The sequence below is a fragment of the Vulpes vulpes genome, chromosome 16 (assembly GCF_048418805.1).
Source record: "Vulpes vulpes isolate BD-2025 chromosome 16, VulVul3, whole genome shotgun sequence".
NCBI classification, from domain to species: Eukaryota; Metazoa; Chordata; class Mammalia; order Carnivora; family Canidae; genus Vulpes; species Vulpes vulpes.
In genome coordinates, this window is record NC_132795.1 from 92,434,533 (window position 1) to 92,456,242 (window position 21,710).

Sequence of the window (21,710 nt, forward strand, 5' to 3'; positions counted from 1 at the left end):
TCTGAGAACGGACGAGTGATGATGATACTGTGCTACATTTGGGTGGGGAAAATCTTCCCTCTTACTCAGAGTTGTTTATTCAGAGTTGGGGGCATCAGGCTGGCCCGAGTTGGGAGGGAGGTGGTGTGTGTGGACCGAAATGTCAATTCCCTTCTCTCTGTGGGATTAGGGGTGACGCTGGGGTGTGGAAGCTGGGAGGGATGTGCTGATGAATGCAGCATTTTAGGACCAGGTGTTCTCCAGGTATCAGGAGGGTGCTAAGATTTGGGTTATCACACTCACTGCAGAAAGGAAAGCCCCTGAGGGCTTCTGGCGTGACTTGGGTCCCGAGAGTCCAGGGAGGCTTGTGCTAGCTGAATCGTCCCCCCCCACCCCCTCCCCAGCCTCACAAGTAGGCAGATCCTGGGGGGTCAGACCTGTGCTCATCTCTACTCTCAGTTAGTGGGAAAAGAGAGTGTAGGAACGCCTTTTAACCCTTCTAATTTTGCAACCCAACTCCCTTCTCTGCAAGAAAAAGTGGGAGAAAGAAGAACTTGGGAGGAGAGATAAACTACTGAAAGTGCTCAGGTCTGCCTTCCCTAATACTTCTCTGACAGGTCCTGGTGGGGTAGGGGTTGATACTGTACGGGAGGCAGAGTCAGGGAGCTCCAAAATAGAGTAGGTAATAGATTAGGGTGCTGAAGGGTGCCTGTCCGATAAGTGTCTGCCTTCGGCTCAGGTCATGATCGCAGGGTCCTGGGATGGAGTCTCACATCAGGCTCCCTGCTCAGCAGGGAGTCTGCTTCTCCCTCTGCTCTTCCCTCCACCCCTGCTCGTAATCTCTCCCCCTTTCTCTCTCAAATAAATAAATAAAATCTTAAAATAACATAAAAAGATTAGGGTGCTGGGACTAATATTTGACACCCAGAGCAGATCATCTCTTTCTTTTTTTTTTTTTTTTAAAGATTTATTTATTTACTTATAAAGAGAGAGAGAGAGAGGCAGAGACACAGGAGGAGGGAAAAGCAGGCTCCATGCAGGGAGCCCGACACGGGACTTGATCCCGGGACTCCAGAATCACGACCTGGGCCAAAGGCAGGCGCTAAACTGCTGAGCCACCCAGGGATCCCCCAGAGCAGATCATTTCTAATACCCCCTTCCTATAGAACCAAATTATTTTTAACAATAATCACACTGTGAAACCAATAACAATGGCCCGAAAAGAGATGTTCTTTTACAAAATGTTATATCCTATCATTAAAATATTTTTAAAAAATAAATATCATATTCCACAAAGGAAAAGACTCATGGAGTAATATTTTTAATTTCATTAACGTGTTTTTTAAAGAAAGAGATGAAAACATAGACCTACTTATTGGTCTTTCACAGTGATGAATAGTTATTTTACAGTTTCTGTTTTTGCCATTAACTTCTGCAGATTTGTCAGTGACTTTGTCAAACTTGTTTTTCTTCCCATATTCATGAAGTGTCGATCTGTCTTTGATCAAAGAACCCTTCTTATTAATTTTAATTTTGAAAGGCTTCTTTCACATGAAGCAACATATCAAAGAAATAGGACAAGTCTTAAACATAAGGATGCATTTGGCAGAGATGCATAAGAATCTGCTTTCACAATAAATCCCAGAACATTTAGACACAGAAAAAAAAACAAAAAACTCCCAAGCGGCCACATAGCACGACAAAATAGAAATGACTCAAGTTCCGTGTGTCTCTACAGTTAACCCTGCTATCAGTATTTATCTCGACTCAGTTGTTTGAATGCAAGAATAGTAGCAGAGGAGTGGGAGACTTGGGCCCAGGGCAAGCTTCGTTGTGTGCTTACTTTCACAGTGAACTCATGGAGTTAATTCTCCGAATCAGCTTCCACGCAGAATCTGTTTACTAAAGGAGAAGCAGTAAAAAAACGTACGAAGTCAAAGCTTACATTTATATTATTAAAACCCAACAGCAATTGCTACAGTTCTTTAGAACCTAGCCCAACAAAAGATCTTTTTTTTTGGTTGGGGGAGAGCAGTATATTACTGACATTGTTTAGAATCGCTTGCCGTGGTGATAATGGAAAGCAGACTGGCTTCTCAGTTGGTTTATTATTGCTTTTGAGTCCTCTCCCAGCCAGGCACCCCTGGGCTGCCCACCCCGGGGGGGCGGACCTCTCCTCCTGGCCCCCGTGCCAGGCGGAGGCGGAATCACTGTGGTTGTGTCTTGCTGGAGCTGGAGGCTGTAGTAAGAGGGGATAATGCAGGAGTTTGAAGGAATGAAGGAGAATCACTGAGATGCAGTTGGTCAGCAAATATCTAGTAAATCCTCTGGCCCTGACACAACCAAATGGGTTTTCTTCTCTTCTTACTCTCATAATAAAAGGGGGGCTGGGAAACAACAACCAATCACGCATCATTAGCTGAGTGTCTTTTCCCATTAAAACATTAGTGATTCCTGAGGCTCTGTGCGCTATTGGTGCCAGCTCCTGTGTGGCCTAACGTTTCCACCTGAATTTTTGCCATTCTTTTTCTATTCCATGGCATTGTTTTTGACCTTTAATTTCGTTTTGCACTGAACTCAGCACTGAGTTGATCTCTACCAATAAAACCTGGGACATGCTTTGCTGAGTCTTCAGAATGGGTTTAGTCACAGGGGCAATGGAATTGGCAGCAGGAAGTTGCAGAAACCATCATGAGGCCTAGTGAAGGAAGGAGGAAGAAAATACAGCAGAATCAGGACTTACCCTTCCAGGTTTATTATGTACAACACTCCCTTTTTTGCCTGTCACCTCATCAGGCAGATGCATTTGGGTGCACCCTTATATTAATAGGTGGTATAGGGTGCACCTAATAGGGTAGGGTGATTTGAAAACTTGTTGCCTGAAATTCTACCGCTAGTTCTATGTACTCTTGTAGGTCAGATATTGTTCCCTCTTACAGGGCCTCTGGGAGGCAGGTGCCTCTGGAGTGCAGACACCCCTGGGAGAAGTACCGCATTAAGTCTCTAACACTTTAGTATAAATGAATGTATTTGCTTCCTCGGTTATCTGCTCAGCAGGATGGGGACCCTTGGGTACTTAGAAAGTCATGAAGACATCTCTCAACTGGGGCCTGCTCAGCCTTGAACGTGTGCCTTTAAGTAAATTCAATTCCCACTCTGAGGGGAAAAACAACAACAACAACAACAAAAAACCCAAAAATAGAAAAAGACCCACCCTGTTGACGATAGTCCTGAGGAACTTAATATGTAAAGGATAACACATTTTAGTTTCATTTCTCGCCCAAGAACCAGAACGTCCTCCTGGCCCATAACACAGCCCCTTGCTTCTCCCCAGGAGTGCTGGAGTCTTCATGCTATCATTTGTGTCTCATTTTTATTCCACTCACACATGTCTAGGGAGAGGGCCCTTTGAGATTTCTTCTTGGCTCTGCTTCAGGCTCCGTAATAGCAATGGATCCATGGTTCTTAATACAGCGAGGGCAGGTGGCAGCAATCCAAAGTGGCCTCCATGGACTGCGTTTGTAGGAGTGGGGTTTTCCGCATGCATTAAAAAATCAGGAGCCAGCCAAGACAAAGGCCCAGACTGACAGCGTGCCCCCAAGAAGGGTGCCTGCACCAAGGTTTAAGAAAGGAAAAGAAAGAAAAGCATTTTCTTCCCCCATTGAATTGAGTTAATGTTCTGTGCCAGCTTTTGTTCCAAGGAGCATCATGTGTGCGTGCGCGTGCGCAAGTAGTTGCTCACACAGCTGCTACTTGAAAAATCACAAGGGCAAGTTGTAGAAATGATGCCAGAGAGTGTGAACAAGGCAGCTGAGAGGGTGGCTATAGAGGTCAGCAAGAGCCAATGAGGTGACCTTGACTTTGCTCACAGTTTGTCTCTCCTTAAGTGGTAAATGCGTATTTGTGTCAATATATAATCCAAGGATGTTCGTTGACTGCCTATCTGGATGACTCTGTCCATAATAGGTATGTATTCTGGGCACAAGTTGTTAATAGGATAGACTGAAACTGATCTGGATGTGCAACAGGATCGATTATTCTACGGTTTACAATTGCACCTGTAAACGTAATAGTACTTAATTCATACTCCGTTTCGTGGGCCGCTGTTCTTCACTCTATTACGGGTATCTTCCCGGGAATGTAGAAGTGAAATATTTTAAAATCAAATCCATTTTGATAGTTCCAAAAAGTCTGAAATGCCTGTGGCAAAACTTTCCTTCCTGAAAAGTACGAGTTAGGAATGAGAAGATCATTGGCCTGCTCGTTTTCCCTCTGCGGGCGCAGTTGCCCCACCTACAGAAGAAGAGGATGAGTCCGATGAAAGATTTCTTAAGACTCCTCTCCAGTTCTGTTTTTCTGGGGTCTGAAACTGTCTTGTGGTGTGAATAAGCTCCTCACAATCGACTCGGGGGCTGTCTTAATGAAGAGGGATTCACCTGAATAGGTACTAACAGGTTGTCCGAATTCGTTACTCGTTTCCATGATTCTTCCAAGATGAAGAGTGAGTCTTAAGTGAGGAGATTATAAAAGCACACACAGATGTGTGAAGGCAGATCAGGAAGAGAGGTAGTGGGACCTGTCAGCATTTTCCCCCAGACGGCTTGAAAGCAAAAGCAGACTCCCTGCTGCTGGCTCGCAGCTTTTGTACACTGACTTGTTAGCATTAGACACCCAGCCATAGGGGCGCAGCCATGAGCCCTTTCTGGAACCCTACAGGCCTCCCATGCGAATGACTGCCCTACAGGTATTTATGTGGGAGAGAAAAGTCTGTGAACGTATGAATTACAGGAAGTGGGTCATTGCTAGGGCAGGGTTCCCCCAGCCTTTACCCTGTTTGGCTATTTCTTGAAATTTTCTCCATACCACAAAGTGCCTCGAAAAGGTTTTTTTTTTTTTCTCGTTGTTTTTTCTTAGAATTTCCATTGTGGGAAATTAAAAGCCTCTTCCTTGGTGATAGTAAAAATTAAGCAATTTTGTATCATTGCTGGCTTTTGGTGGTAAAAACCCCTTCTTCTGGACAAGGCCTATTGACTAGCAATATTTATCAACATGTTCTGCAGGAAATTGATAGCAAAATATGAACTGCCTCTAAATCACACAAATTGTCCAATTTGTAGATGTAGAACCCTATCACAGACAAGAATAACTTGGTTTACCTTAAAACAGCCATTTTCTGAACGTCTACTCCTCATCCAGCAGCGTGCTAGGGATGAAGAGATCACAGCTTCCTTGCCATATTTTCATATTCCTGGATATCAGTTCCCCTCTTATGGACTGAATGTTTGTGACACCCCGCTCCCCACATAATTCAGATGTTGAAACTCTACTCACTACCCTCCATAGTGGCAGTATTAGGAGACGAAGCCTTTGGGGATAATTAGGATTTGTTGACTGCCGTGTAAGTGGAGCCCTCCAGAATAAGATTAGCGCCTTCATAAGAGTCATGAGAGAGCTTGCTTCCTCTCATTGCTCACAGCCCTTGTGAGATACAAGGAAAAGTTGACGGTCTGGTCTGCCACCTAGAAGAGGACCCTCACCAGGATCTGACCTTGCTATTACCCAGATGTCAGGCCTCCAACCGTCAGAACTGTGTGGGAAAAAAAAAAAAAATTCTATTGTTCGTAATTCTATTGTCCGGACCATGTACTTTGTTATAGCAACCCAAACTGACTAAGATACCGTCTTAGTGTCACTGTTTTCCAGAACCACATATTTAACTATTTTTCCTACCTAGGATTTTGTCATGTGTAATAGCACATCAACAGATTCCAGCTTATCTTCGGTTGGTTATAAAGCAGCAAACTTGCCAAAATTCTCTGTTTTGCATTTTGACTCTATGCCAGTAAGTAATTTTCTAGTAATGGTTGTTTTCTAATGTATTCTTCAATTCGTAGTATGCAGCTGGATTATTTGAACACTACTGGCTGGTCTATCCTATGGTCTTAGCACAATTACCATGGCAGCTGGTATCGTCTGCTATAGGAAGCAGAGTAGAGTTTCCTCTCCTATTGGTGACTCTATTCTGTGTATACTTAAAAGGCTGTTTTTTTAGATAATCATTTTCAAAAACCATAACCCTCTTATCAATTATTTTAATAAACTCTTAGGTCATTAGGAAACATACTTTGGCTACATTTGACCTATATCATTTTGGTTGCCTTGATGCAGGTAAATACCACAAAGGCACGATCTTATCTGGTGTAGAATACACTCCTGAAAACACAATAGAATGTTAAAGTTCTCTAGACAACTCATTATTTATCCAAAGTTGATGGTGAGGTACCCAGGGCCACTGCAGTCACCATAACCCCAAGCCCTTTGACAAAATGACTAAAATCTAAATCTGAACATGGAAGAAATAAAGAACTTTATTTTTTTTTAAGATTTTATTTATTTATTCATGAGAGACACAGAGGGAGGCAGAGACACAGGCAGAGGGAGAAGCAGGCTCCATGCAGGGAGCCTGACGTGGGACTTGATCCCGGGTCTTCAGGTCTTCAGGATCATGCCCTGGGCTGAAGGCGGCGATAAACCGCTGAGCCACCCAGGCTGCCTGGTAAAAAGAACTTTAAAGGAAAGGTGTAGAAAAGGTGACAGGGAGCTGTTGAAACAAACTTGCTTATTCAGCAATTTTTATGTGCGCCGTGGTCACACTATCAGAACAAGACTGGAAATACTGTCAGCATTGCTTCTTGCACATTCTGAAAAAATGCAAGGTGGGCCTTTAAATTGAATGTGTTTAGTGAGAATTGAAGCTTTCTTAGGGGTCCATTTCCGTGGCTGCCTTATGGTCTTGTTCTCAGTGCTACTTGGTTGTGGCATGTGAAGAGGGAACATATGCTCCCAGCTAACTCTTCTGCTTTCTTGATAGCTGCACCCCAAGTCGACCTTACTGGTCTCTCCCAGGATTAATGGGAGCTGTCATTTTGCTCTTGGATCCATTTTTTCCTTTAAATCCTATGGAAACACAACTCAAAAGAGGATTGTGAGCTCCTATGGCCTTTGACCCCTGAGCAGGAAAGGTGAGTGAGCTCAGCTGGACTTTCCCCGCCGGGTTAGGGAATGATGCGGGCTCCCAGAACATGTAGAGGACCAGGAAGAGACTCAGCATGCTCCAATGGTGGCTGGTCTCTTGGTAATGTGTAGGCTTGAAGGAGGTGTCCTATCTCAACAGGATTGCCCGTGTTGGGGTGTTAGAGACATACTCAAGGGGATGGCCACCCACTCACTTGCAAAGAAGAATTTTATCTTCCTGTTAGCTCTATTTTCCCTCCCATTAGGTGTGGGAGCACCTGAATTAATGGGGGAAATGGGCTTGATGGGAATACAGAGTCAGACTTGGCTAAGAGAGAGAACCAGGTGGGAGGGGGACGACCTGGACGGCGACCAGCTCCAGTTAGCCAGCTCAGAAAGACTGTCATCACCACCCAAACCGTACCGAGTTGAGACTGTGACTGTTACCTTCATGATTAACTGTGTAGTGTTTATTGTCCTGGATGAATTCAGTTCTTCTCCATAAGATTTTCTTTCTTTTGAGAAGGATCCCCTCCTTGTGCAAGGAGGTCTCTGAACAGGGTAGGCACAGGACGGTTGTACCAGTCAGCTGTGCCTGGACAATGATGCCTTGTCTGGGGGGAAGGGCTGACGCAGGAGCTGGATCTGGCCTGCTCAGCTTGCTGAGCTGAGCTCTGGCCCAGGGCCGGTCAGCTGGGGGAAGGAACACCTTTGCATAATTGGTCTGTGTTTTTCTAGTCTGTGCAAAGCCCTCTTAAATGTTAGTATGGTATGTGGCCACCATCCCAGGAGGGTCCAGGAGCCGTGTGCAGTGGCATCCTGGCATTCAATGTGAGTAGCTCATGGGAACATCTGACGGAGCCTATGCCTCTCTTAGGTAGTCACATACTACTCTTGTACCTAAAGAGAGACAAAACCTTGGCATTCGGGAGTTCCAAGAAGGACTGTGCCTGTCTCTGCATTTGATGAGGGCCCAGGCTCCCTCTCATTTGGGCTCAAAGAGTCAACCCTCTACTCTGGGAGAACTCCAACAGCTGTTTGATCTAGGGTGAGTCATTTAAACCTTCAGATCCTTTCGTTTCCTTACCTGTTTAAAAGGGGATGGCAATTTTCACATTAAAGGATGGTCCTGAGGATTAAACAGGAGAATGTTCCAGAGAACATTTTGGGACCTGTAATACTAATATCCTGAACAAACGCAAATGTTAGGAATGGTCATTACTCCCCGTGCACGCTCAGCCTCTGATTCACCTCGGGATGAGAAACTAGATGCTCTTGTTTCCATTTTGTGCAGCGGCCACTTCAAAGCCTTGTGAAGTCTACCCAGTAAGGCGGGGTGAGTGGAGCCCCCGTGTCCTGATAGCAAGGCCCTGCAGTGAGCTCTCTGTTGCTGTTGTAGAGACTTGCCTACAGATAAGTAATGCTGCCCAGGGAACGTCAGAAAGTCTCCTATGAGCCATAAAGGTTTTGTTTTTGTTTTGTTTCTGGTGTGTGTGTGTGTGTGTGTGTGTGTGTGTGTGTGTGTGAAGTTGGATATTCTTGAAAAGTAAAAAAGCAAAAAGATTAGGGGACAAGCAAAGTCAGGAATCTGACTCTGTTTAAATGAACCGCAAAATGCTTTTGTTCATTTGTCCATGGTACCGAGACAAATACCAGTCCCCGGGGCTGTGTTTCCCACTCCAGAGAATGCCGTCTGCAGACCCTTCCATCCTTCCAGACCTACCTCTCTTTCGGCTCTCTCTCTCCATACCATCATAACCCTCCCACCTTCATCTCAACAGGTGGACCCACAGGTGGGTTGATGGGGAGGTAGAGCATGAGGAACCAAGCTTAAGAAATTCTTCCACCCCAAAACATCTCCTGAATATCTCATTGCTAATGACTGAAATCCTGTTCTTGGCCACCAATTCTTTTAGATTAAAAAAATCACCTCCTATTAAAACCCAAGTAACCCCTGGCAGAGTCACAAAGAAAACTGCTGCACCTTAATATTAAGGACTGACCCAGGAGCCAGCAAACTTCTTCTACAAAGGATCAGATGGTAAATATTTGGGGCTCGGTCACCATCAGGCATCTGTTGCAAACTACTCAGCTGTCGCTGTGGGATGAGGGCAGCCATGGACGGTACACCACCAATGAGCACAGCTGGGTTTCTCTAAAATTTCACGTACAAATACAGGAACTGAGCTGCATGTGGCCTGTAGGCTATAGTTTCTGACCCCTGACTTCACTGAGTCCTTTCCAAGGGGGGCAACCAGCTGCGAGCAAGGGAGGGAGCTCCTGCACCTGACGTGGGGGGTGGGGTGGCCAGGAGGGTGCAACAAAAAGCCCCTGGAGACACAGACCTGAGAAGCCAAGCTTCATAAGAGTCAGTCCTTGTTTCATTTAGGCATTTTTTTTTCCTGAGTTGAAATTATTTGACTCCGTTCGTTTGCTATATGTATATTTCTACAATTTTTTATGGGGGAGATACACATTTTTTTCGCTCATTTTAATCTTTATTTAACATATCATTCTTATTTAGTGTATCAATTAAGTAGGCAAAGCACAAGCCAGCTCTTATCCTACCATTTTACAGCTTAGAATACTATTAACGTCCTGGAAGTTGTTAAACATTGAAAGGGAAACACTTTAGAATACACGGACTTCCAACTGTACCGAGCCGTCCCCTTTTCCTATTTGCGCTGAACACTTCTTGACCCCTGGAGTACCTCGTGGATGGTCTGAGAAGTGAATGGTGTTCTGCTTTCCTTGAAGGTGTGTGTGAAAGAAGCTTTTGCTCTTTTCGTCCGGGGAGCACCTTATCCCAGGGTCCACAGTGGTGGATGCATGGTGCTTAGTCTGAGCCATGACAGGTTCTTGAATTAAAAAGAGATTTGTAAGTGTTTTCAAACCTCAGTCGGGTGCCAGTGGGCCCACGGGAGAAGGTGCGTGATTCTCCCACACACACAGAGGGTGTGTGTGAGCCTGTGTTCTGGGAGCCGGGCGGGATTTGACCTGAGACCTCGCTCCTCTTTGCCATACGGCGCAACATGGAAGATGCCAACTGTTGAATTAGGAAGGGAGCCCCTCGCCGTGGACTGGCGAGATGGAGTCCTCACCACGGCCTCTGAGGAGACTAAAATTGGCCACCGGGGTGGGGAGAGGATGGGCCGCGGGGTCGTTGAATTGGTGCCTTCTTTTTACCCTGAGACATACCGGCTTCTCTCCGTCTCTGCGAATAGGCCCAGTGCCTTGGAGACAGTCTAATCTTTTTATACATTCATAAAGAAGTTTATTCTTGGTAAAGTCACTCAAACTGGAATATACTTGATTGGTTTACATTGGAAAAGTAATTTGGGGCTCATCATCCAAATTACATTAAAAATGCTGAACTGTGTTCCAGTTATTACCTAGTCTAGCCTACTTCTTACTGTACCAGGGAGATGGAGCAGTGGCAAATTACAGGGCCGCTGTGTGTTTTGTGCTCCTAAACATGAGCTAGTAAGAGAAAAAGTTTGCTGTTAACAGGGGGTTATTAACATCCACTAGATGTTTTATACCTGGGCCTCTCCCCCACTTGTCCAGAACCTCGTCAGGGATCAGAATGCAGAAAGGACATGAGACCCGCACCACCTGTGCTGGGCACAGAGGGGAAGAGTGGTGCCGCAGCGGGGCCAGTTAGGGGTCTCCAGAGAAATGGGACCCTCCGCCCCACGCACACAGTCAGTCCTTGTTCCTCTTGGTAATATTCTAGCAACCACCACAGACACTGAGTGAGCCAACACTGAGCCACTGCCCCTAGGAAAAATCCAGAGGCAGGTTCCGTGAGCCCCAGCTCATAGCATTGCATCGACCAATCAAGGTATAACCTTGTTTTATCCGTGTTTCTGTTTGAAGACACCTGATTCATGACCCCTGACCTCGCCGCCGACAGCACTGTAACTCATACCTGAACGAAGCTCATCTGGTATGTGTGTATCTCGTGATGCCCATCCACAACCTGCTGGCGTGAAGAATACTAGACAGCACTTTGGCTCTTTTAAACAGCAAAAGCACCAAAAAGAAGCACAAAAATACAAAAATCACCACACCGGATAGATCGCAGATGGAACACTCGTTTACTGTACTTTGAGCTAAACAGGAAAGCAGAGGCACGTTGTTCAACCTCAGCTGGAAACATGGATTAGGTGACTCAAATTTTTCATCACTGCTCAGGCCCGTGAATGACTGCAGACGCACCGCCGGTTTGGATTTGGGGGTTACAAAGCGGGCGAATCCACAAATACAGAATCTGTGAATAATGAGGATTGACTGTGTCTATAACGAGATTCATTGCGAGGAACTGGTGAACATGCTTGTGGAGCCTGGCAAGTCTGAAATCCGCAGGGCAGGCCAGCAGGCTGGAAACTCTCTAGCAGGAGCCAAAACTGTACTTAGCAGGTGGAATCTCGACTTCTCCAGGGAAACTCCAGTTTTGCTTTTAAGGCCTTTCCAGTGATTGGATGAGACCCACCCAGAGTATCAAGAATAATTTCCTTTATTTAAAGTCAGCTGACTGTAGATGTTAAGCACATCTACAAAATCCAGCAACACCTAGACTAGTATTTAATTGAACAGCTGGGTGCTATCGTCTAGCCAAGTTGACACATTAAACGAACCATCGCGGCACCCAACTTAGAGCCCGGGAAAGAGGCCCGGGAGATCTTTCCTTTGCATTTTCCTAGAAGGCCAGTGTGGGAGAGCAGTAACCCGTACACCCTGCCCTCTGGCCTGCCTCAGTGTTTGTTCTACTAGCTCCAAATTCCCCTCTGCAGAGTCCTGACCTCAGTGGACGTAGGGAGAGACCCTTTTCTGAGGTGTTAAGAAGGGACAAAAATGTAAGCCTCTCCCTTTGATTTTCCAGACATGACCCATCTTTGTTTCCAACTAATGTTCTTACACCCACTGAGTCAGGCTCTCTCTGCTCTGAGCCCCATCCTGCAGCCAGTTGCTTAGACCCTGCCCTGGAATGAATGGAGGTCTTTGACTGCTCCCAGTCCACGGGCTAATGTCCACACTGTTACTGGGCAGGTGTTATTGCCTAATCTAGAGTACCAGGCTTCCCTGTTTCTCTTGGCCCCATGACGGTTAGTAGAAAAAGAGGGAGGGACCTCTTTAATGCCCAGCCTCTTGCTATTTCAAGTGTGGTGCATGAACCAGCAGCAACAGTAGCATTTGAGAGCTTCTTAGGAATGCAGAACCCCAGACCTACTGAATCAGAATCTGCATTTTTAGCTAGAATCCAGGCAATTCACATGCACAGTGAGTTTGCACAGCATGCTCTGGATAGCTGTCTGGAGCCTGTGGTCTTTCAACCCTCATTAGCCGGGGTCTTGTGTCTTGATCCCTCTTTGCACCTATTTTGAGTCAGATATTCCAGAAGAACCTTGCTCCACCTGGCACGGGTAGATGGATACCTCCATCCTGCCTCCAACAATCGGAAGTCCCCGTATCATGCCACCTGCCAAACCTGGCCAGCCTTCTTCCTTCCCCCGTTGAGGCAGGACTTTCTATCTTTAGCACCTCTCCAGGAGCACTGCTTCTGCCCCATCCTGCCCTGTGTGTTTCAGCCAGCTCCCCGCCCCCCTTGGACTCCTGTTGGGTTCTACAGGCCAGACTTTAGGGGGCGGGGTGGAGAGTGACTGGAACTTCCTTCTCAGCACCGACTTGGACAGATTCAAACACTGATTAGCACAGTTCAGAGAGGAAGTAGAATCAGCTGAGAGATTCAGGGAACAGGGGGGACAGTTCCTGGATGCCTCACTTCTGGAATCAACTGAGGTCAGCGTATGACCTCTATTTAAGCCTCCATTTCTAAATTGATGGGAATTTGAGTACCTCTGAATACCTTCTGTGAAACCCATTAAACCAGTTTGGGATCTTAAAGATTTTTTTATATAAATATATACATTTGCCCTTCAGGACAGTTTAACAGGGGGTCTGCGGCCAGCAAAGAGTTACAGAGTTGTCTTTACTAGAAGTCTGATGGTCTCTTTTTATTAAGCATGGAACCCATTAACCTGTCATTGTGGAATGTCATCATGCCATGCGGCAAATGGTTAATTGAGTGGCATGCCTTGAATAGTGTAGTCTGTAATTATAAAGGCTGTCTTCAAAGCCCCATATTTGATCGTTCCTGAAGCAAGAGGATTTCTCACCTTAAAAACCAGCTTTAGGCTTGGACAGCAATTACTCATATTTCCTTTTCCTGGCATTATGACTAGAGGAGTAGACGATGGATTGGTTCCAAAAACAATCTTAAGCTTCTCTCACCTAAAGTCTGTCAGTTTCTAGGCTCTTGTCTCATGTCTCCAGAAACGGAGAACATATAGTCATAAGCTGAACAATCGACCATAGCCTGCAATTTGCCGAGGGTCATTTTCCTGACTTGTCTGACTCACCACATGGTTACCATGATTGCCCATTGTATCCAGATGGACTAAGTGCATGTTAATGGATATGCAAATCTACTTGAGCAAAGTAAATTAATTATACAAGTGGATTGACTTACACTTGCCTGGGACATTCTGAACCACTGTGCTGCACAACGCTAGGCGTGCCACTGTCGTCCATGTAAATGGAGTTCACGTGCAGTGCACAACCTGTGGAACTGCACGTAGTTGGTGCCTTTTGGTTTCAGCCCGAATATCACCTCCTTGGAAGGCTTCCTTGACCTTCTAACACCAAGGAGATACACCTTTACTCCCCATTCTATTTCCTTCATGGTATTTATCATAGTCCGAAATGATCTATTTTAGTGTCTGCCTCTTTATATCAAACTGGAAGTTTCTGGATGGCAGGGACATTGTCTGTCTTGCTAAGTTTGCTTAATACATAGTGGGTCCTTAATATGTGTTTGTAGAGTGGGGGAATGAGATACTCAATATGTATATTTAAAGCAATGTCTATAAGATTCTTTAGGCATCTTCCATACCAAAATGATAGAGTAAACTTTCTTCTGTGTTTATTCTTTCTGGAAATTTTTGCTTTGTATAATTTCTTCTATCCTGTTGTACTTTGTCTTGTCTTTTCCCCCCCTGCCCTCTTAAGGTACAAATAGTGACCTTAAACCTCCCTAGAATGAAAGAATCAACCAGTATCTGAGTGCCTACTACTATCAGCCATCGTTACAAATACAAAGCAGTGAAAACCATAGTCCCTCCATCAGTGATGAAGTAAGACATAAATATGAAACGCAGATACTTTTTGATTATTTAAGCTATACTTAAGTTCTTAAGGATTGATAGGGAAGGGGACTTTCTTGATTTTCCTGTTTTTTTTGTTTTTTGTTTTTTTTTTTTTTTTTTTTTGCTCAGTATCCTCAGAATCAGAAAGGTATTCCTTTAAAATACAATTTTTTTTTCTAGTACAAAAAAATTTTAACACGAATTTAGGGAAAGAACAGGAGAGTTGTCATAAGGAAATACAAGATTAATTACCAAATTAATTGAACAACCATGACTGCTATAGAGGCCTGTGAGTTTATTTAGCCTGAGCTAGAAAAGATTTTATGAAGGTTAGTGCTGAGTCTGAGGTTCTTAAAGAGAATGATGCAATGAGATTCCTGGTTTGAACCTAGGCTTTTCCACTAGCAGGGTTAGAATATTTCTGAGCACCTCTGATGAGCCAGCCAGGCAAAGAGCTCTTGGATATCCATTTGCTTGTCTACATTGTCAAGATTGCTTCTGTGGGGGGTGGTCAGGGGCAAGAGAATGGGAAGAGCTGTGGACTGAGCCTGTGGAAAGAGGGCAGATACCCAAAGAGCTGGTTTCAGGAAGGATCTGAGTCACTCTGCTGAGAACAATGTCCCTCGGAGTCCAGGGGATGGAGGCCGGCCTTGAGGACTCCAGGGCCTACAGGTCTGATGCCTTGAGGATTGAGCCTTGAGTTCATCAGGAGGAAAGACATCGTGGAGGACTTGGACAGGCGCGGCGGCCTCGGCTGGAAGAATAAATGTGGGGCATAAGGGTGGCTGGAACAGGAAGGGAAGAACACGGCAGAGGTCACCTGTTTGTGGCACGTTGTAAGTCAAACACTGCCCGGGGTGAAATTTCTGGGTGTGACTTTGAGGAGCCCCAGAATCTTGTATCACTCAGGTGGAGCAATGTTGGGGAGCTGCTGTTGCTATGATTCATAGGCTAATAACGCTAGACGAACTCAGGTTCTAGAGTTTGAATGAAGACATTTGAAAAGGAAAACTTGGGCCCACAGTGGCAAGATGTGAGCAAAAAATTGGGAGTAGTGTCATACATGTCATATTCTAGAAACAGGGTCTTGGAGGGGGTGGGTGATGGGAAACTAGGGTGCCAAGGTAGATTGTAACCAGAAGCAGAAGGTCTGAATGGCCGAGCCAAGGAGCTGCTCCTGGGGGCTTATCAGCAGGAGAGTGAGGCAAAAACAGCGGGAGTCCGGGGGGGCCACCTGGCCCCGGTGGTTAGCAGTAGTTTTCAAACCCACTTTAGTAGAAACATTTTGTGAAGTGAAATCCAATGAAGATGCTTTGTAGATGTGAAGTAGATCAAACCAGAGTGGTAGAAAGGGAAAGGGGGGGCGTGGGGAAGATGGGCCAGGATGAGTCCAACGGTTACCTTTTGATCATAGGATAGTTGGTGAGTTGAATTTTTTTTAACCTGTATTTTCTAAAATAGTTTTAGTTTTGTGATAAAAACAAAACAAAACAAAAAACCTCCAAGGCTATTTTAAAAACTAAAACCATGCATCGCTTTGCCTTTAGAATCATTTCATAGCTCATCTCAGGAAAATATTTCTCCTTCTCCTGGGCCTCACAGATTTCCTTTCAGCGTGGCTTGTACGCTGCTTGCTAATTGTGAGGAGAGTCACAGAGGTGCTTCGGGCGGCTATGCCAACACCATGGACTGGGGTGGCTAATAAACAACAGAAATTTCTTTCCCACAGTTCTGGAGGCTGAAAGTCCAAGATTAAGATGCGGAGATTCAGTCTGCCAAGGGCCCACTTCCCAGAGGCCCATCTTCTCACTGTGTCTTCACAGGGCAGAAGGGGTGAGGGAGCTCTCTGGGGTCTCTCGTAAATAAGGGCACCAATCCTATTCTTGAGGGCTCCATGCTCCTGACCAAATCACCTTCCAAAAGGCTCCATCTCCAGATGCTGTCACATTAGGAATTAAGTTTCTTTTTTTTTTTTTTTAAGATTTTATTTATTTATTCATGATAGACACACACAGAGAGAGGCAGAGGGAGAAGCAGGCTCCACGCAGGGAGCCTGATGTGGGACTCGATCCCGGGACTCCAGGATCATGCCTGGACCGAATGCAGGTGCCAAACCGCTGAGCCACCTAGGGATCCCCAGGAAAGTTTCAATATATGAATTTTAGGGGCACACAAACCTTCAGCCTTACCAAGCAGGTACCTACAGCCCTAGGTGCGTTAATGTTGCCTCCCTAACCAGTCTGTAAGCTAAGATCTGTAAACTTACTAAGGTCAGCTTGTCTTTTTAAAAAATATTTTTAAAAATTTTAGTTTTATTTTAATTCGATTAATTAACACATAGCATATTATTAGTTTCAATGATTCATCGGTTGCATATAACACCCACCTTGTCTTAATCTGTGTCTCCGCCCTATTTATCAGTAGGTGCTCAATTAATGCCTCTGAGCTAAGGAAGGATCCTTCTGCTAAACTAAAGGGGAGCAGGCCAGGGGCCTCGAGGGCAGCCGGTAGAGCCTTGTTTGGAATGTGGCCTACAGCTTCCGGAATGTCCACGTGCATCTTGAGTGTTGTCCCATTTGTAAATCAGCTACCGGGTCCCTACTGCTGTGGAGAACGACAGGGACACTATTTTTGGACCCAGCCCAAGGAGGCTGCACCTGAGCAGATTCTGCTGCTTACTCGGGAGAACTTAATCTTTTGCTAATTGTGTTAGGAGAGGACACAGAAAAAAAGCGTATGTGGCTGAATGCGAATACATCGCAGCCTGGAGGAAATACCAGGGTGACGCTAACAGGGAGCATGTGTGACTCTCAGGATTCAAACCTGCCACATGTGTGCCTGGTCACAGGTATTTCAAGTCACACCTCCACCTGCCCACACAAGAACATTCTGTTCTCTCATCCCGCCTCCTCCTGCCCTGGTGTCACACACACACACACACACACACACACACAATCCCACTGTTGTGCTTTCCTTGTTAACTCTTTCAGTCAGCTTTTGGTTTTATAAATCTGTAGCTTTGGTGAAATCCCAGGCCCTTTTGGATCATTGAACTCACAGAGTGTCCTCTCTCCAGTTCCTGGTGCTTCTGCTAAGTGCCTGAGGGGACACAAACATCCACCAAGAGACAAATAGCAAAAACTGGCCCCACGGGCCTTCACAGTAAAGCCATTTCATTATATAACAACAACAAAAACCCCTAATCACATGGAGACCGGGAGACAGAGAGATGACTTATTCTGTTTGATATGAATGAGTCTAAAGGAAGTTGTGGTGACAAGTCAGGGATTAGCGTAGTTAACTCTTTATATGAACGTCTGATCTGTGACCACATGGGGCTGACTGGGGGGCAGTATGTCACTCACTGTCACCGCCTTGCCCTGGTTGTGGAATCAAGGTGGGTTTCTCAGAGGCTGAAGGAAGACAGAGGTGTAAAGCCCGGGAGTTGCAGCAAAGGAAGAAATGGGGCTTCCTGCCGGACGGAGCCTCCCACCCGGGGGAAGCGAGGGTGAGCGGGAAAGGCGTTTCTCCCAGACGGGCCCTGAGCTGCTTCTGTTTCCTTCCAGCCTCAGGCGGGGTCTAGCTTTTAGGGCTCCGGGCCCCAGGGCCATGAGAGGGAGTTAACTGCATCCTCCCACGAGCCTCTACCAAGCCAGGGCCAGAAACATTCATCTACTCTGATGTGGAAAATCACTCAGTCATGAGATCCGTGGTTTGCCTCGTTCTCCACCTCTGGGAGCCAGCCAAGGCTAACCGGCCTGGGATTTCCATCTGGGGCGACTGGAACCAGTCCTGGCGAGCTCCGGGCTTTGGTAGAAACTGGCCTTATGGGTGTCCTTTGATTGGTTCTCCGTTCTGGGGTCATTGCAGAGCCACCCCTGGCTTTCAGGGCTCTGTAAACCCGTGAATTGGGGCTGGGCTGTGTGATGTCCTTGCTCCTTCTTTTGGGTCCCTCCACATCACCATCACCTCATCCCTGCTGCTAAAAACCTAGGCCGACTTGTTGGGATGAGCACTGGGTGTTGCATGTGGGTGATGAATCACTGGATCCTGCTCCTGAAACCAGTGCTGCGCTGTATGTTAACTAACTTGAATAAAAAAAAAAAAAAAGCAGTTTCCATCTCATGGACCAATTCTAGCTAATTGGTAGTGGGTTCTAGAGTCCTACGTTGAAAAGAATTTTGAGTTTAGCAGGAAAGAGGAAAGGCTGGCTGTCCATTAGCAGTGGTTGCCACGGGCGCCAGAGGGAACTGCAGCACGCATCCCGATCAGGTCTGTTGCCTTAGCCGTCTGAGGGCTATGCTTACTTCTCTTTTCTTCTGGAAAAAGGAAGATTAATCGAGAAGCATTGTTTAATAACATCTTATCAAAAAACCCTTCAACCCCACTCCACGTTAGCAACTGAGACCTATTCTATCTCTGTTATCTCCATCAAATTACATACGTATGTACGTGTGTACGCATGTGTGTGTGTATATAGGACCACACTCAGGCCTTCTTCTTGCCCTGTCACCCCCTTTCTCCCAGTCCACAGGCTGTTCATCTCCACTCGTTTCTCCGAGCTCATCCCTGACATCCCTGGATCCCAGGATGCAGCTCTTTGATCACTCTCATTAGCAACCTCAAACTCCTTGCTCCCTTCCTTCCACTGTGTCAGTCCTACAAACCCTTTCCTGGGCATCGACCTGACCAGTTTTCCTGTCCTCCTTCCTACTCGAGGGCTCCTGAAGGCAGCCAGAGGAATTCACAGTCTTGTGGTTTGACCTCTGACCAACATGACCTGTGTCCTCTGACCTCGGCTGGGTTCTCAGAACAGCCACCCTTGGTCAGCACCCTTTCCTCCCCTGTTCTCCCAGTTGCCCTCTCACACCTTCACTGTAGCACCCCTGCCATCTCCCCAACCGTGGCCCCTTTCTCTCAGCAAATGACCAAGTCTTCTGTTTATAGCAGCTCAGGCTGCTATAACAAAATACCTTCAACTAGGTGGCCTAAATAATAGACATTTATTTCTCATAGAAATAAATCTTGAGTCTGGGAAGTCCAACATCAAGCATTTGCAAAGTCAGTGTCTGGTGAGAACCTGCTTCCTGGGTTGCAAGTGGCTGCCTCCTTGCCATGTCCTCACATGGTAGGCAGAGGGAGGGCTCTGGTCTTTTCTTCTTATTTGGACACTAATTCTATCATGGGGGCTACACCCGCATGAACTCATCTCAGCCTAACTATTCCCCAAAGGCCCCGCGTCCTAATACCATAACATTTGGGATTGGGGCTTCAACATATGACTTTTTGAGGGGACACAAATCTTCAGTCCATAGCAGCTTCTGTTTTATGACCTCCCTCAACTCCTACCCTCAGAACTTTGGGCTCTCTGGCCCTCCCATCCAGCCCTCTCCTCCACTTTAGGGAATACCTGGATTCTTTTCTGCACAGAGCCTCCTCTGCAACAATTTATTTTGGCCTTTTGCTCTCTCCCTCTCCTTTTTCCTTCTTTTCCCCACTTCTAAACCCTTCCTAGCAGCCTAGAAACATGGTCATATATCTCCCTTCTTAAGATTAAAAAACTCTCTCCCCAGCTATCTGCTGCTGTCTGGCTCCCTCACAGCTAAACTGCTGGAAAAGTCCATTCCTTCATGACCCTGTCCACCTCGCTCTTACCTGTCCACTTTGCATGGAGCCGATCACTGTTCTTGGCTTTCTGGATACCAGACCTTCCTGGTTCTTCTCTTTTCTCCTTGATTGGTCCTCCTCAAGCCCTACCCTTTAAATGATGGCGTGGCCTGGAGATTTGAAAGTGGGTTTCTAATGCCAAAGGCTGATGCTGTAAGCACCATGGCAAGCTCTTTCAGAGCTGTTCCCAGGTGAAGAGACAACTACCTTCCAGGGCACGTCTTGGGAAGGTGGGCTATTGTCACTCCTGGGGATGAAGAAGATGGAGAGAGGAACGTTGTTTCCAAAGCAGGGCAAAGTATGAAGAATGTTCACATTGCACAAATTCCTAATCGCGCTACTGCTTTAGCTCCGGCTAAAGAATGTGAAAAATGTAAATTTCCTGTTTGAATAAGATGTCTGTATTTAACTGTTTTGTCACGAAGAGGGTACCTAGATACCTGTTTACAGTGGGGGCAGCAGCTAGAACTAACTTGCCTGCCCAGTTCAGGGACCTGAAACATCCAAGACGCCATCAGGGCTTTGCTTCAAAGAGGATCTGAAGGAGAAGAACTTTCTCCAAGTCCTGGATGTTGCGATTAGGACCCTCAGGTAAAGGAGCAGAAAAAGAAAAGACTTCCTTCAAACTCCTTTATGAGATGGAGAACTTACCCTCAATGGGAGGGTTTGAGCTCAGGGTCCCAAAAAGGGTCTGAGAATCAAACCCAGCCCCTTTTCCAATTGGCCTGATTGAGACTGGTCCTTGAGTCATCGGATAGGGCAGTAGATCTGAAACTGGTAGGCCCATTCTTTCTGAAGCCTAGAGGGCAGACTTTGCCTCCACACGGAGCCAGAAAGCTCAGACCCTGGGCAGGAACAGCCCAAGTGGCCTCTCTGAGCTCTGCTGAAGGTTGACATGCTTCAAAACCAGGTGGTGCCTGAAATCAAATACCTCTTTGTAACTTGGACCCTGGCTTTCTCTTCCTGTAGTGGGTGAGACCTGGGAAATAAGCTGCCCTTGGAAATGAAGCCCAGAGGTAAACAACTGAGCAGCTCACCAACCAGTTGGAGAAGTTCCACTTCGTCTGCAGAATGTGGGTTTGGGAATAATAATGCTCTTCTCATAAGCTGCATTCCAGTTTCGAGAGCTCTGTGACTGTAACCATTCATGTCCGTAGACAATTAGTCTCTCAAAGTCCTTTTCAAGCCGGGGAGGCCCTTGTGTCTGACTCCACACCAGCTCTGGGTTGGGGCGGTGGTCGGGGCGATGGTGATGGGGATTTTGGAGGAGGAGGTGCCTCAGCAAGGCGGGTCCCAAGATGTGAAAATATAATCAGATCCACCATTTGAGGAACCAAAGTGCTAATTTCCCAAAGTGCTTAGTCACTTTTAATCCCTGACTGCCTCCTCTGTGACTGGGCCCAGTGTGGATCTGAGTGAGTCATTTATGGGGGCAGGGCAAGTGTAGGAGAGAACAGCAGGACTTTTTACCAATCTCAGATTTACTGGCTAAATGAATTTGGCATCTGGTTGGTGGTCCTTGTACCTCATCATTTCATCCTTTTTTTTTTTTTTTTTCAAGACAGAACATAGGGAAACAAGTCTTTAGTTGTTTTGGTGCAAGAACAGAGGCAGTAGTAGTTCACCTACACTTGATGCTACAGATCCTTCCAGTATCTGTCCTGTGTGCAGAATCCCCACTTTTCCTCAGTTTTCAGAGGAGTTATGGAGTCCAAAAGGAGATGGAAAGACAGCATTTGGGAGAGCTGCCCACCCAAAATGTACCCAACCCAATTCCAGATGACTTGGCTCTGTGTTGAACGGAGCTTTCTTATTGTTTTCTTTTTTCCTTTGAGATTGGTT

At 46.1% G+C, this 21,710-nt stretch overlaps 1 long non-coding RNA gene across 1 annotated transcript in view; it reads left to right on the forward strand.

Annotated features, from left to right (window-relative positions):
- Nucleotides 1–7,784: 7,784 nt before the first annotated feature.
- Nucleotides 7,785–21,710, forward strand: part of LOC140595836 (uncharacterized) — a 30,187-nt gene continuing 16,261 nt past the window's right edge. Inside the window, exons 1-2 of the long non-coding RNA XR_011997739.1 lie at nt 7,785–8,041; nt 20,838–20,941. This is a non-coding gene — a long non-coding RNA (uncharacterized lncRNA). The remainder of the gene's footprint in view (nt 8,042–20,837; nt 20,942–21,710) is intronic.